Source organism: Nomascus leucogenys, chromosome 22a, assembly GCF_006542625.1.
Source record: "Nomascus leucogenys isolate Asia chromosome 22a, Asia_NLE_v1, whole genome shotgun sequence".
NCBI lineage: Eukaryota > Metazoa > Chordata > Mammalia > Primates > Hylobatidae > Nomascus > Nomascus leucogenys.
The window spans coordinates 50,933,414-50,948,462 of NC_044402.1; the positions used below are offsets into that span (position 1 = coordinate 50,933,414).

At 46.4% G+C, this 15,049-nt stretch overlaps 1 pseudogene; it reads right to left on the bottom strand.

Moving 5' to 3' along the window:
• Positions 1-5,830: 5,830 nt before the first annotated feature.
• LOC105739021 lies at positions 5,831-13,058 on the bottom strand (annotated as a pseudogene).
• Positions 13,059-15,049: the final 1,991 nt, after the last annotated feature.

Below are 15,049 nucleotides of genomic sequence, written 5' to 3' on the forward strand. Positions count from 1 at the left end.
AACACCGCATGTTCTCTCTCATAGGAGGGAATTGAACAATGAGAACTCATGGACACAGGAAGGGGAACATCACACTCTGGGGACTGCTGTGGGGTGGGGGGAGGGGGGAGGGACAGCATTAGGAGATACACCTAATGCTAAATGACGAGTTAATGGGTGCAGGAAATCAACATGGCACATGGATACATATGTAACAAACCTGCACATTGTGCACATGTACCCTAAAACCTAAAGTATAATAAAAAAAATAAAAAATAAAAAATAAAAAAAATTAAAAAATATAAAATTAAGATTAAATAAAAGGTGGCAGAATGAGACAGGATGAGTATATCATGATATGATGCTCAGTACACTGTCATACATCTGTGGAAATACAATGAACCTATTAACTGATTATGATAAGAACAAATTATTGTGGGTTAAAGTGACACCCTTGTAACAGTGAATATAGCACATGCTATTAGCGTGTTTTTAGATCATGGAAAATAAAAAAATAAATAACAAAACTAAAAAAAAAAAAATTTATAATTTTATTTGATTTTGATTTCACAAGAATTCATATGTATTCATTTCTTTTGGGTTTGTCACCAAAAGCCTCCTCCAATCAACTATGGAGTAAACACAAGTAAACAAATGCATGGTGTTCCCATGTATTATTGCTCACTGCATCTTACAAGTGTATCAGTCCCACTTTAGCTGATAGTACCAGGAAACCTTAACATCCACATACAAAATAATGATGTTGGACAAAATTCATAGCATCACCTTACACCATATTCAAAAATTAACTCAATTAACTCAGAATGGTTCAAGGAGCTCAACTTAGGAGCCAATCCTATAAATTTTTTAGAAGAAAACATTGAAGAAAATCTTAGGAAAATTGGATGTGGCAATGGCTTCTTGGCTGGTGAGCAAAAGTACAACCAATAAAAGAAAAACAATAAATTAGACTATCAAAATTTAAAAATCTTTTTTATATATCAAAGGACACTATTAAGAGAGTTAAAAGAAAACGCACAGAATGGGAGGAAATATTTGCCAATTATATACCTGATAAAGAATTAATATCCAGAATACATAAAGAACTATGACTCAACAACAGAAAACCAAACAATCTCATTCAAAAATGAGTGAACGACATGAATAGACAATTCTCCAAAGAAGATATACAAATGGCCAATAAGCACATGAAAATATGCTCAGCTTCACTAGTCCAAGTGTTGGCGAAGATGTGGAGAAGTCATAACACTTGTACACTGCTGGTGACAGTGTACAAGGTACAGCAACCATGAAAAATAGTATGATGCTTCCTCAAGAAAGTAAAAACAGAATTTCCATATGAGCCAACAGTTCCACTTTTGGGCATATACCCAAAAGAATTGAAAGCAGGAACTCACACAGATAATTGTACATTTGTGCTCATAGCAGCACTATTCCCAATGGCCAAAAGGTGGAAGCAACCGAGTGTCCATTAGAGGATGATTGGCCAAATGACCCATGGTGCACATATGCATGGAATATTATTCAGCCCTAAAAGTGAATGAAATTCAGGTTGGATGAACCTTGAGAACACTATAAGTGAAATGAGCCAGAAACAAAAAGACAAATATAATATTTCACTTATGTGATGCAGCTAAAATAGGCAAATTCATAGAAACAGAGAGTAAAATAGAATTTACCAGAGTTTGAGGGTAGGGAGAATGGACAGCTTTGGTTTAATGGATCCAGTTTCTGTTGGGATGATGAAAATGTTCTGGAAATGCATATTGGTGGTGGTCACACAACATTGTAAATGTGCTTTAGGCCACTGAATTGTACACTGAAAAAAGTGGTTAGAAGGTAAATTACATGGTATGTATGTTTTGCCACAATATTAACAAGTATATCAACACTAAATCCAATCACTTTTCACTCCTCTCCTGGCACCACCCCAGAGCCACCCGCTCAAGAATTGTAAACCAGAAGGGCTTTCCAGCTAGGTTGCCTGCTGCCTCTCATGCCCACTGTCCATTACTCACACAGAGGCAGAGTGAGCCTCTCAAATGGGAATTAGGACATATCCTATGAACACCTCAGCCCTTTTCTTTCTTAGGCACAATGAAACCTCAGTCTCTCACCGTTTCCTACAAGCCCCTCATCATAGGACCCCTGTGGCCTCATCCCGCCACTCTCAGCCCAGCTCACTCGTCTCCACTCACACCAGCCTCTTGTCACTGCTCTGACCTGTCTCTGCCACCTGCCCCTGCTGTGACTCCCACATGCACCTGCTCCCCGGGGGTCCACGCGGCTCACCCCTCACACCATTCAAGTCTCTCTTCAAATGTTCCGTGGTCAAGTTCTCAGAAATGTCATACCCAGTTACCTTTTCTGAAATGTATTCCCTGTCATTCCCACCACTCCCACCAATATTCTAGCCCAGGTGTATTTTTTATCCATGGCAATTATCACTGATACTATGACAGATTCTATTTGTTTTTTGTCTGTTGGTGTATCAGGGTTACCAAGACAGAAAGACCCAATAGAGTAGATAGATAGATAGATAGATAGATAGATAGATAGATAGATAAGAGGGGATTTATTAGTGGAAATGGCTGACGTAGTTATGGAGGCTGATAAGATCCATGAGAGGCCACCTGCAAGCTGGAGAACCAAGGAAGCCAGTAGCCTGGCTCAGTCCAAGGCCAAAGGCCTGAGGGGCCAGAGGAGGAGGTGGGAGGGTAAAGGGTTGACTGGTGTAACACTCAAGAGTCCAAAGACCATACAACCTGGAGTTCTGATGTCCAAGGGCAGGAAAAGAAAAGTGTCCCGGCTTGAGAGAGAGAGAGAGAAAATTTGACTCCTTTCTGCCTTTTTGTTCTATCTGGGCCCCTAGGTGATTAGATTGTGGCTGCCCACAGTGAGAGAGGATTTTCCCCACTCAGTCACTCACATGCCAATCCCTTCCAGAAACACCGTCACAGGCACACCCAGAAATAATGTTATACCAGCTATCTAGGCATCCCTTAACCCAGTCAATGTGACACCTAAAATTAACCATTACAGTCAGTATCACTGAAATGTATGTTCTTTGATAAAGGGATCTGATCTGTTTCCTTACCATTGTTTCTCACCATCATAATCAGTAAATAGCTCTCAGTAAGTATTTGTTAAATGAATAAATATGTGAGTACAATCACAGTATAACAGTATAATCAGGCTTTAAAATGTTTAAAGCAGTCTCTGGTTTAATATTTATCACTTGAGTAGTCTATGAATTTATTTATTTTTGGAGACAAGTTCTCATTCTGTAGCCTGGTCTGGAGAGCAGTTGCATGATCACAGCTCACTTCAGCCTCAACCTTCCAGGCTCAAACAATCTTCCCACCTCAAACACTGGGGTACCTAGGACTACAGGCTCATTCCATCATGCCCAGCTAATTTTTTTTGTATTTTTTGCAGAGACAGGATTTTGCCATGTTGCCCAGGCTGATCTTGAACTTCTGGGCTCAGATAATCCACCCTCCTTGGCCTCCCAAAGTGTTGAGATTACAGGCTTGAGGCATCACACCTGGTCTGAGTAGTCTATGAATTTTTAAAATCCCAACCATAGGAGAATCTTTATGGACAAACATGCTTGTCAAAATATTACCTACAAAAAGATAAGATGAAAACAGATGGAACTAAAAGAACTCTGGTTACATCATCTCCTTATTTGAGATAGGATGCAGCTTGTAAAAGTGTGTCAACTTTTTAAATTTTTAAAATTTTTTAGATGGAGTCTCACTCTGTCACCCAGGCTGGAGTACAGTGGCAGTGATCTCGGCTCACTGCAACATCTGCCTTCTGGGTTCAATGAATTCTCCTGGCTCAGCATCCTGAGTAGCTGGGACTACAGGCATGTGCCACAACTCCTGGATAATTTTTCTTATTTTTTAGTACAGGTGGGGTTTCACCATGTTGGCCAGGCTGGTCTCGAATTCCTGACCTCAAATGATCCACCCACCTCAGCCTCCCAAAGTGCTGGGATTACAGGCGTGAGCCACCACACCAGCCAAAAAAGCATGTAAACTTTATACAGAGTTTACAACATGGAAAACTACTTGTATAATAATACATTCAAAAAGCAACATTCAAGATAACCCATAACATATGAATGCAACTTTGTACAATAAAGATACTTATAAAAATATATACATAGAGAACAACAAAATGGGCCAGCCGCCCTGGCTCATTCCTGTAATCCCATCACTTTGAGAAGCTGAGGCGGGTGGATCACTTGAGGTCGGGAGTTCGAGACCAGACTGGCCAACATGGCAAAACCCTGTCTCTACTAAAAATACAAAAAATTTGCTGGGCCTGGTGGTGCACACATGTAATCTCAGCTACTCAGGAGGCTGAGTCATGGAAATTGCTTGAACTTGAGAGGCGGAGGTTGCAGTGAGCTGAGGTCGCACCACTGCACTCCAGCCTGGGTGACAGAGTGAAATTGTATTTCAGAAACAAAAACAAAAACAAACCACCACCACAAAATGGAAATCAGCACCACTGCAAAGCACAGCTCCAGGGACCAACGTTCACACTGAGTCCAGGAAGGTTCAACAATACAACAGCAGTGATATTTTTGAAGGGAGACCTAGGTGGTATTTCTTCTGTGCATTTTATTTTTTTTAATTCAAGCAGGCATTGATCTGTGTATTTTAAAGTCTTCTGTGATCAAATAGATTTTTGCATTTCTAATATTCAAAATAAAGCATTTGAAGTAAAATAACAATGAAAAGTGGTTGAGTGCACACCTGTAGTCCCAGCTACTCAGGAGGCTGAGGTGGGAGAATCGCTTGAGCCCAGGATTTTGAGGCTGTCGTGTGCTATTATCACACCTGTGAATAGTCACTTCTATCCAGCTTGGACAACATAGCGAGAACAAATCTAAAACAAGAGTAATACAAAAAAGTTCAGATCTCCTTCCAACCTCAGCCTAAAGCAAATTTCCCATTTGAAATCCATAGGGCAGAAATGCTGATTATGGCACTTCCAGAGAGTAGAAAAATATTCTTCCTCCACTCCATGACTCATCCTTTGGCTACAGTGTTTAGCTGAGCAATGAAGTCAATGCTAAGAATACCATCAATTTATAGAATACTGATTATCTCACTTACAGACATAAAAATATTATAATAATATATATATTTATGTAAAATTACCATCACACCTAAGACAGCGAGATGGATTTTTCCCTTCCACAGATGAAAATATGAGTCCCTGAGAACATAAAATCTTGGTCTGGGCTCACTGAAAATGTTGGCCTTGAGAATTAGGAGACACTCAGCCTCCTGCAGGCCACCTGGGCATGAGCCACACCAGTGGAGGCTGCATGACAGCGGGAAGAGCAACTGAGAACCCTGGAAAGTTCACACTTGTAGAGGGTGCACATCCAGTGAAATGCAGTTGAAGGATGGGCCAAGATAATAATCCAGCTCCTTCCTTCAGCTGGGGGAGGCAGATGGGTGAGTCAGCTACGCATGAGGTGTGTGGTGTTCTTAGAACTATTGTTAGATCCTCTGCTGTGAACTCCACCCCGCACATACAAAAATTGTATACTCACTGGTATACAGGATCCTTTTTAGGTAAGCAGGATCCTTTTTAGGTAAGCAGGATCCTTTTTAGGAAAGCAAAGACTTTCCTAACATAAGGTCAAACATTTCCCTCCAAATGAATCATCCTAGTTGGATAATCTCTTCACTCCCACTGAAATTGCCCAGAGTTGCACCTGAGCATTTGGATCCAAGACAGAAAGTCATTTTGGGGGTTGGGTCTGGCTGATCTGGGACTGTTGTGAAGAAAGGCTTTCTACTTACAGAAGAACAAGGGTGAGCTCTGAGTAGGAGATGACGTCCTGAGGGGAAAAGACAGATGGGCAGATGCTCAAGCAAACTCAGTTTACCATATAAAAGATTTTGGAATCTATTCTTCAGCCTCTTTTTTATTCTGATAAAATACACATGAACACAAAATTTACCACTGTACCCATTGTACAATGGGTGTACAATGCAGTGACAATTAGTAGGTTCATAATGTTATGTAGCCATCATCACTCTCTAGTTTCAGAGTGTTTCATCACCTCAGGGGAAACTCTGCACCATTAAGCAGTCACCCTCCATTTCCTCCTGCCACCAGACCCTGTCGCCACAAGTCTGCTTTCTTTCTCTATAGATTGGTCTCTTCTGAAGATTTCACAAAAATTGGTTCATAAAATATGTATCTCACCTGGACTCTCTGCAGCTGATATTGTCTTTTTGCACCAAAGGACACAGAGAATGCTACTACTAATAATAATACTAATAATAATGACAGCAGCAACAGCAGCATACAGAATGGTTGCCATTGACTCTGAAGCACCAGGGCCTTCTCTAAAACAAGGGCCTTGTGACACACTGAGCACGCAGAGCCACAGCCGTCCCTGCTATCCCCACCCTGGCCTGACCTCCCTAGGTCGAAACCCTCGAGAGTTGCCCCAGGCTCACCAGAGGGCACAGGGTGAGTGCTGTGATTCCCTCTGTGTCCCATGTAGCAGGTGAACCTCTGCTCCTCTCCTCGGGGAATCCTGGTGGCCATGCAGGTCTGGTAGGTCCCATTCCCATTGGGCAGGACACCCCTAGACTGCTGGGCATCCTGACTCAAAGATGCCTCATCCCGATGCCAGGTCAGAGAGATATTCCGGGGATAGAAGCTGGAGCCCAGCACATCATGGTGACATTGCCTTCTAAGGCCCCACTGTGGATCTCATTCACTGTGGGGGTCATTGGAGACAAAAAGGCAGAGCCAGTGAGGCATGTGGCCAAGCCTTGCTCCCCTCTAAGGGAGATGCAGGGAACAGGACTGGTCCTCTCTATTGTTCTGACTCTCGCTGAAACCCTCACTGACCCCAGACCTTCTGCAAATCTGTCTTCACCTGGGGTCCAATTCCCCTAGGCTTGCAGGAAGATGGGCCTCAGGACTGTGGCCTCACACTCTGGGACCCCTGATTTGATGCTGAGGAGAGGGTTGTCAGAGGTGAGCTCCTGGGTCGTGGGGCTAGGAGGTAGCTCTCCAGGATGGGCAGGCTGGGAGGCAGATGAGGCAGTCCTGGCCTTGAGGCTTTCCTTTCCTGCCTAGTACCCACCCCAGGTTCAGGCTTCTATTGGAGGACCCACTGCTTTCACAGTACCTGTTTTTCTGATGCCCCCCAGGATTTCAGATATCACCATAGTTTTTACATGTAGTCTGCCTGCACAGGGCAATAGTGTGTCTGCATGGCATCTTCCTCCCAGAAATTTGTGACGTTCATAGCCAAGGTCTGAGCTCTGGAGGACCGGAGCGCTGTCCATTACTGAGTCTCCAGGTTGGGAGAGAGGAAGAGCTTCCCATATGTGTAGAAATGCCTAAAGCCCCTGGTGCTGCTGGCTTCCTGTTCTCACAAACCCTAATCTCCTGGAGGGAATGCAAGGCTGCCTGCCCCTACCCAGCAGTGACTTCTCCATTCCAGCCCAAGTGAGGAACTCGAACCAGGAAGGACCACTCCCTGGCCCTCCTCCATCCCTCCCTGCGTGGGCTGAGCCCCGCTGAGCACCATTCCTCATCCCTACTCACAGCCAAATCCAGTGGGAAGAGACAGGTCCTGCTCTCTGCCCCCAACTCTCCTGGAAAAGGCGTCTCCCATCACTCTTGCCCACTGCCCACTCTCACCTCCTTTCTGGCCCTTGATATGAGCCAGGGTCCTCCTGAGCTCCTGCCCATTCTCTGTCAAGTCTTCAGTCTCTGTGTCCCAGGTCTCAGCTCCCAGGACTGCTTCTGCCCACTGTCCCCGGGGCCCTGCCCTGCCTTTCTGCCTGTCACAGAGCAGGAAGAGCTGACCATCCAGATGTCCCTCAGCGAGAAACCCTGACTGCACAGATCCATCCTGGGACAGCACTGTGAGGTTGTAACGAAGACTGTGGGGCTCTGGGGAAGAGGAAATCACAGATGAAACTTCTTCCTGGAAATAACTTCACATCAATGTTTAACACACAGGTCTGCTGTCTGGGCCTTCCTGAGGAGGCAAGAAATGCACACGGGCAAAGGGACAAGAAAGAGGATTTCAGATGCAAGGAAAACTGGGAAGGTGGGAGGATAGAGGAGGGGACTGAGGAACAGAAGAAGGGGGAATGGGGATGGCAAACTTGTAGGCCAGGTGCCAGGGCAGGGCAGCCACATGTCCCCTCAGGGTATAGGGAGGAGGCCAATGGAAGGGGCTGCCCTGCAGGTTCAAGGGAGGAGAATGAAGGCAGTGGTGGAAGGAAGGTCTTGCCAGAGAGGAGAGCAGAAACTGTAAGGGACTCAGGCTCAGAGGGACCCTTGACCACCGTGGCTGTGGTGCACAGGTGAGGATGAGATGGAGGCAAGGGCCACTGCCTTTGAGGAAGGCTCAACGTGGACAAGGTGGGGGCAAGGGAGACTTGGCTGTGAGGCAGGAGCAGCAGGTAGGCTGTGGTGCCAGAGACGTTTTCTACGAAGTCTGTATCCCAGGGAGAAGCAATAGTGTGGGCTTCAGAGTGGCATGGCAAGGCCCCAGGTAGGGAGGTGGATGGACCAGTTGGTGTCCCCTGGGGTGGGCAGGTGGCAGGGGTCTCAAAGAGTCAGTGCATCTTTTCAACAAATGGTGCTAGGAAAACTAGATGTTCACATGCAAAAAAAAAAAAAAAAAAAAAAGTTGGATCCCTAACTTACACCACATATAAAAATTAACTAAGAAAAACATCAAAGACCTAAACTCAAGAACTAAAACTGAAAAACTCTTTACGATAAAACATAGGGAATAATCTTCATGCCATAAGATTTGATAGCACTGTCTTGGATATAACACCAAAGATACAACAACAAAGAAAAAATTGATAAATTGGACTCCTCAAAATAAAAAAGTGCACTTAGAAGGCGACAATAAGACAACAGATGAAAACAAAAAAAAAAAAACCATGGTGCAATAAAGCTGAGCAGAAATGCAACCACAGCTGCAGGAGAATGCACACTACACCCACCGAAAGCAAGACTTCAAAAAAAAAAAAAAAAAAAAAAAAAAAAAAAAAAAAAAAAAAAAAAAAAAAAAAAACCCCAGAATGAAAGAAAATATTTGCAAATCATATATATCTGATAAGAGATTAATATCCAGAATACATAAAGAAGTCCTACAACTCAAACAGGAGACATTCAACTAATACAAAAACAGGCAAAGGACTTGCATAGCCAATTCCCCAAAAAAGATGTACAAATGGCCAACAGACACATGAAAAGATGCTCAGCATCAGCAGTCATTAGGGAAATGCAGATCAAAACCACAATGAACTATTACTTTACACCAATTAGTTTGGCTATTATCAAACACACACACACACACACACACACAGAAATATCAAGTTTGGCAAAGAGGTTGTGAAACTGGAACCTTTGTGTAGTACATTTGGAAATACCAAATAGGGCACCTGCTATGGAAAATAGTGCATTGATTCCTCCAAAAATTAAAAAATGAATTACCAGCCAGGTGTGGTGGCTCACACCTATAATCCCAGCACTTTGGGAGGCTGAGGCAGGTAGATCATGAGGTCAGGAGATTGAGACCATCCCGGTCAGCATGGTGAAACCCAGTCTCTACTAAAATACAAAAAATTAGCCCGGTGTGGTGGCAGGCACTTGTAATCGCAGCTACTTGGGAGGCTGAGGCGGGGAAATCACTTGAACCCGGGAGGCAGAGATTTCAGTGAGCCGAGATCACGCCACTGCACTCCAGCCTGGTGACAGAGCAAGACTCCAACTCAAAATAATAATAAAAAAAGAATTACTATGTCATCTAGCAAGTCTAGTTCTGGACATTTACCCAAAAGAAATGAAAGCAGGAACATGAACAGATATTTGAATACCTATGTTTGTAGCAGTATAATTCCCAAAAGCCAAAAGGTGGAAGTAACTCAAGTGTCCACAGACTGTTGAATGGATAATCAAAATGTGGTTTATACATGTGATGAATATTATTCAGCTTTAAAATGAATGAAATTCTGAACCATACTACATCAATAAACCCTGAAAACATTATAAGTGAAATAAACCAGAAACAAAAAGACAAATATATGATTCTATTTATATGAGGTATCTAGAGTTATCAAATTCATATTGACAGAAAGTAGAACAGTGGTTCCAGGGCCAGAAGGAGGGAGGAATGGGGAGTTACTGTTTCATGGGCACAGAGTTTCAGGATGCACAAAAAACAGTAAATTTCATATTATGTATATTTTACCACAACTAAACAACAAAAAAGGAATCGTCACAGTGTACCAAACAATAATATAGGATTAGAAAGGGGTTTGGGTGCTGGCCAGAGAGAGAAAACCAAGGCAGAGGTGAGATTCACGCCTGAGGTAGGGCATTCAGAGGGGAGTGGTGCTGGAGGGGGAGAAGTCACACTCCAAAAGAGGGCTCAGGTTAGAAAACCCTCGAAGGAGGAAGGTGGTGCTGGGAGAAGGGCCAGAGGAGGGGACGACCACAGCCCACTATGTGGTAAGTGAAGATTTTGGATATGAAGTCTAGGAACTGACAGGCCACTGGGATCAAGGAAACAAAAGAGGATGAGGGTCAAGGAGCCGCTGGACTACAGCCTGCGTTGGGTCTGGGTGGGGGTGAGGAGACGGGCAGGGCAAGGACTAAAGGGTGGCATGAGCATGGAGTGGAGATGACCCTGGGAGAACTTGGGGTAAAGTGAGAACAGGAAGGGAGGGATTCTCTGGGGGAGGGTGGGGTTTGGGGAAGGTGAGAACTTGCTGAGGGCCCAAGGCAGCTGGGCAAGAGGTGGGAACAGCACAAGGTCCCAAGGCGGAGAGGGGCAGAAGGACCAGGGAGGGATGGTCCAGCACCTGTGGGCTTCAGGGTGGGGTCCTCAAGAGGGTGAGGCTGAGGATGAAGGAGTTGGGAAGGGGCCACCTGAGGCAGGGCCCAGAGCAGGCACTTGCACTGGAGGGGAGGGGGCATTTGCACTGCCCTGAGCCCTGCCTAAGGCCCAACTTCCATTAGCACCAGGGCTCCCCTTAAGTGGCCTGGAGGGGAGTGGGATGGAGGGAAGACCACTGGACAAAAGACAGCACCAGAGAGTTAGGGTCGGGGACAGTTGGGAATGGGGAGGCATACTGGCAGTACTGGGTGAAGGCTGCTTGTAGGAAAGGCCCATAAGGGAGGCAGGAGGGACCTGCGGTGGTGGGAGCAGGGGATGAGGGCAGAGGACACCCTACAATTGGATCAGAGAACTGCAGATAGAAAAGGGTAGCAGGGAGCAGGGAGGGCAACAGGACCCAGGGGGCCCTGAAAAGGGAAGCAGAGGAAGTAGGAGGGAACCTGGTGTCCTTAGATCATTGGAGTCCACAGTAGCTGGGAGGGTTGCCAGAGAGGAAAGAACCCTGGGAACAGGAGGCGAGGGGAGAATGAGCTGGGGATGGGAGAAGTCGCAGGAAGAATCCTCTGCCTGGAGCCTGCAGATCCAACCCCTCAGCTTGAGAGTCAGGAGCCCCATAGTCCCCACAGCAATAGGAAGCACTAGCTCCTGGTCCCGAAAAGAGGAGGGCCCCAACTCCAGGGACTGCGGCCTGGGAGCTGAGAACACGCGGACTCCAGGGAGAGGACAGGGCTTCAGGGACCCGAGAGCCGCTCCGAGCACCGGGGGATGTGGCTGCCTCAGCGGCAGAGCTGGAAGGGCCCTCGATTGCCATTCACAGGAACAGCCCGGGAACCCGGGGACTTCAGAAGGGCTGGTTTGTCCGAAAAGTGAGAGGAGGCGGAGGAGAGACCAGGGGAGCAAGTGCAAGAAGAGACCAGAAAGTGCAGGGGGCGGGGGATGCGCGTACCGAGGAGCACTGAAAAGAGACTGGAAAGCAGGGCTGAGGAGTGGCGGCAACCGGCCGCGTCCAGCTCCCGCACCCCCGACATGTCACCTGAGCCCCGCCGCGACCGCACCGCGCTCGCTGCGACCCATTCGGACCCCCCAGAAACGCCGAGCCGCTCCCGCTTGGCCGACGGCTAGAGCAATCCTGCCACCTCAGCCTCCTGAGTAGTTGGGACTACAGGAGAGTGCCACCACGCCCAGCTGTCATTTACCATCTGGTACCAACCCCATTAGACAATGAACCATCCATGATCAGGAACTGTGTCCATTCCATCTTCGTTAGCTTTACGAACATTTTTTTTTCAATAGAACTCTACCTATGATTACTAACCATTCCCCAAGACCCCTAGACTACACTTTTCTGAGGATGAAAATGTCATACATCACAGAGTTTTAACAATTACTTAGTTTTCCCATCCACATTCATTGATTATTTATTTCGAGCATCATAATTTCTTGAACACAACAGGGACTGGGGTTTTGTCCCCACCTTAGAGAGATTATTTACACTGCTAAAGGTCACAAGGGTAGTGAGGGGCAGAGAGGGAGATGGACCCAGCTCTCCTGACACTGGTCCCAAGCCCTTCCCTCCAGTGTCTACCCTCTCTCGAGGACCTTTTCTCCCTGTGCCAGTTCCAGCAAAGGGTCTCATTCAGCTCACCCCCAAGAAGACTTTTAATACTTCAATGACGACAATAATAATAATAATATGCAAAGTTTGTTCCAACGCATTTAGAGGTGATCGCGACAAGACATGAAGCCAATCCCTGCCTTTCTGGGATAGGTGAGGCTGTGATGATCTTGGACTTTGGGTAAGTCTCTCCCCAGGGTCTAGGCCTGGCTGCCCCTCCCCAACCAAATCTCCCAGGTCTTTTCTGTCCAAAGCCCTCCCCCTCTACCCCACCTCTAGCCCCTTCTGTTCTGACCCATCAACTACGTTTTCTCCCGCAGCACTCGCCTTAGATTCCTGGACTTACCAGCACAAAGGCGATTTTCTTCTCGCAGACTTTAGGCGCCGCTGCTGGGTCCGGAAAAGAAAGAGAAACGGGCCAGCGCGGTCGCCTGTGTAACTCAGGACGCGGCTGCGCTGGGCGCCCGAGCGCGTTTTCAAGTCTGCGTTTTCACTGCGAGGACTGGGATCACCCATCACCCCGCCCTGGTCTACGGAAAATGACAAGTGTTTACTGATATAGAAACGGGATACCGGCGCTGTGGGCTGGGGAGGGAGGAGCTGCCTTGAGGCTTCTGGTCTCCAGCTGCGGGGCACTCACACCTGCCGCTGTGAAAATGCAGACCCGCGGGGCAGGAATTCCGAGTCCAGGCTGGAGCGCGATCTGGAATCTGACTCGCTTGAAACAGCACCGCGGTGGATTCGGAGCCGGGTGAGCAGGGAAATGCGCCTCAGCCTCTCCCACGGGCCGCCCACGGATTCCAGGATCCGAAAACCCTTCCAGCTGCTCCGCTACCCCAGGAAGGCAGCGCCCGCCTCTGGGCGGTTCTGATGGAAACGGGCTCCGCCGCCCGAAGGAAAACCCACAACTAAGGGGTCAGGAAAAAGCCTCTCAGGGTCCCGCCCTTTCAGTGAGGATCCTAATTTACACCCCGATGTGGCCCCGTCAAAGACTGGAGCGAAGGTCCCTGAAATGATACCAGACCAGCGGGGCACAGGGCGCTGCCGCTCACAGAATCCGGTGACAGCGCCGCCTCGCGTCCCTTCCCTGACCTGCCCCAGGCAGACGCGGTGACGTGTGTTGGCCTCGAGGCTGGAATACATGGGGATCAAAAGCAAAGAGTGGAGAAAGGAGAGAAGGATGCGGGGACATTTCGAAGAAAGGAAAGGAGAGGGAGAAAAGGGGAGAGAAAAGGTGAAGGTGAGCATAATATTTGAAAGATGTAGTTTCATTATTTCTAACTTTTATTTTTGCCCTTTATCTAGTTTTGTTATTTATGAACATTTTTACCGTAGATATTTTTCTCTGTGTATGAATCTGTAAATATACGGCTTATTATTCTTATTTCAGAGCCTGCGAGGTCAAGCTGCAAAGAGCATAAGCTTCTACCTCCAGATGTGCCAGGGTGCATCTCATGGGTACAAGAACAAGGGTTTTGTTTCACAGAATCAAAGTACCAATCTCAAATAGAATAATATTTAAAAATCATTATTGGGACATACTTTGCATACAATAAATGTATCTATTTGAGATGTACAGCTCCTTGAGTTGTACTGTTTGGCTGTTTTAGACACCCACATATCCGCTACCACAATGAAGATAAAGAAATAGCCTTTCCATAGTCCCCTAAAGAACAGCCATGCGATAAAATTCATGCAGTCGTTAAAAAGAGGAGGATGAATTGTTAAGCACTGTTATGAGAAGATCTGTGCCCAGCCTATTTTACCCATTTTTAAAAGGACAACGATATGTGGAATTATAATACCAGTAATACCACTTACATAGTATATATTTAAGTAGGGGAAAACCCGGAGGATTACTCGCCAAAATTTTGATAGGGACCCCAGGGACTGGGATAACGTTGTGACTTTCACTTTCTCTGAAATGTTGGAATTTTATATTACAGCTTGGATTTTGGCCAGGCATGGTGGCTCAGGCCTGTAATCCCAGCTCTGGAAGCAGAAGAATAGCTTGAGCCCAGGGGTTTGAGGCTGCAGTGAGCGATGATCTTACCACTACACTCCAGCCTGGGTGACAGAAAGAGACCTTGTCTCAGAAATAAATAAATAAAATTTAAAAATAAAAATAATAAATTTGGATTTGTATGGTGGTTAAGAAAAATATTTGTTTGAAAATATTATGAAGGTAATCCGCACACCCAAATAGTTACAGGATTTTAAAAACCAAAGTGTTGGCCAGGCGCGGCGGCTCACGTCTGTAATCCCAGCACTTTGGGAGGCCGAGGCGGGCGGATCACCAGGTCAGGAGATCGAGACCATCCTGGCTAACACGGTGAAACCCCGTCTCTACTAAAAATATAAAAAATTAGCCGGGCATGGTGGCGTGCAGCTGTAGTCCCAGCTACTCGGGAAGCTGAGGCAGGAGAATGGGGTGAATCCGGGAGTCGGAGCTTGCAGTTAGCCGAGATTGCGCCACTGCACTCTAGCCTGGGAGACAGAGCAAGACT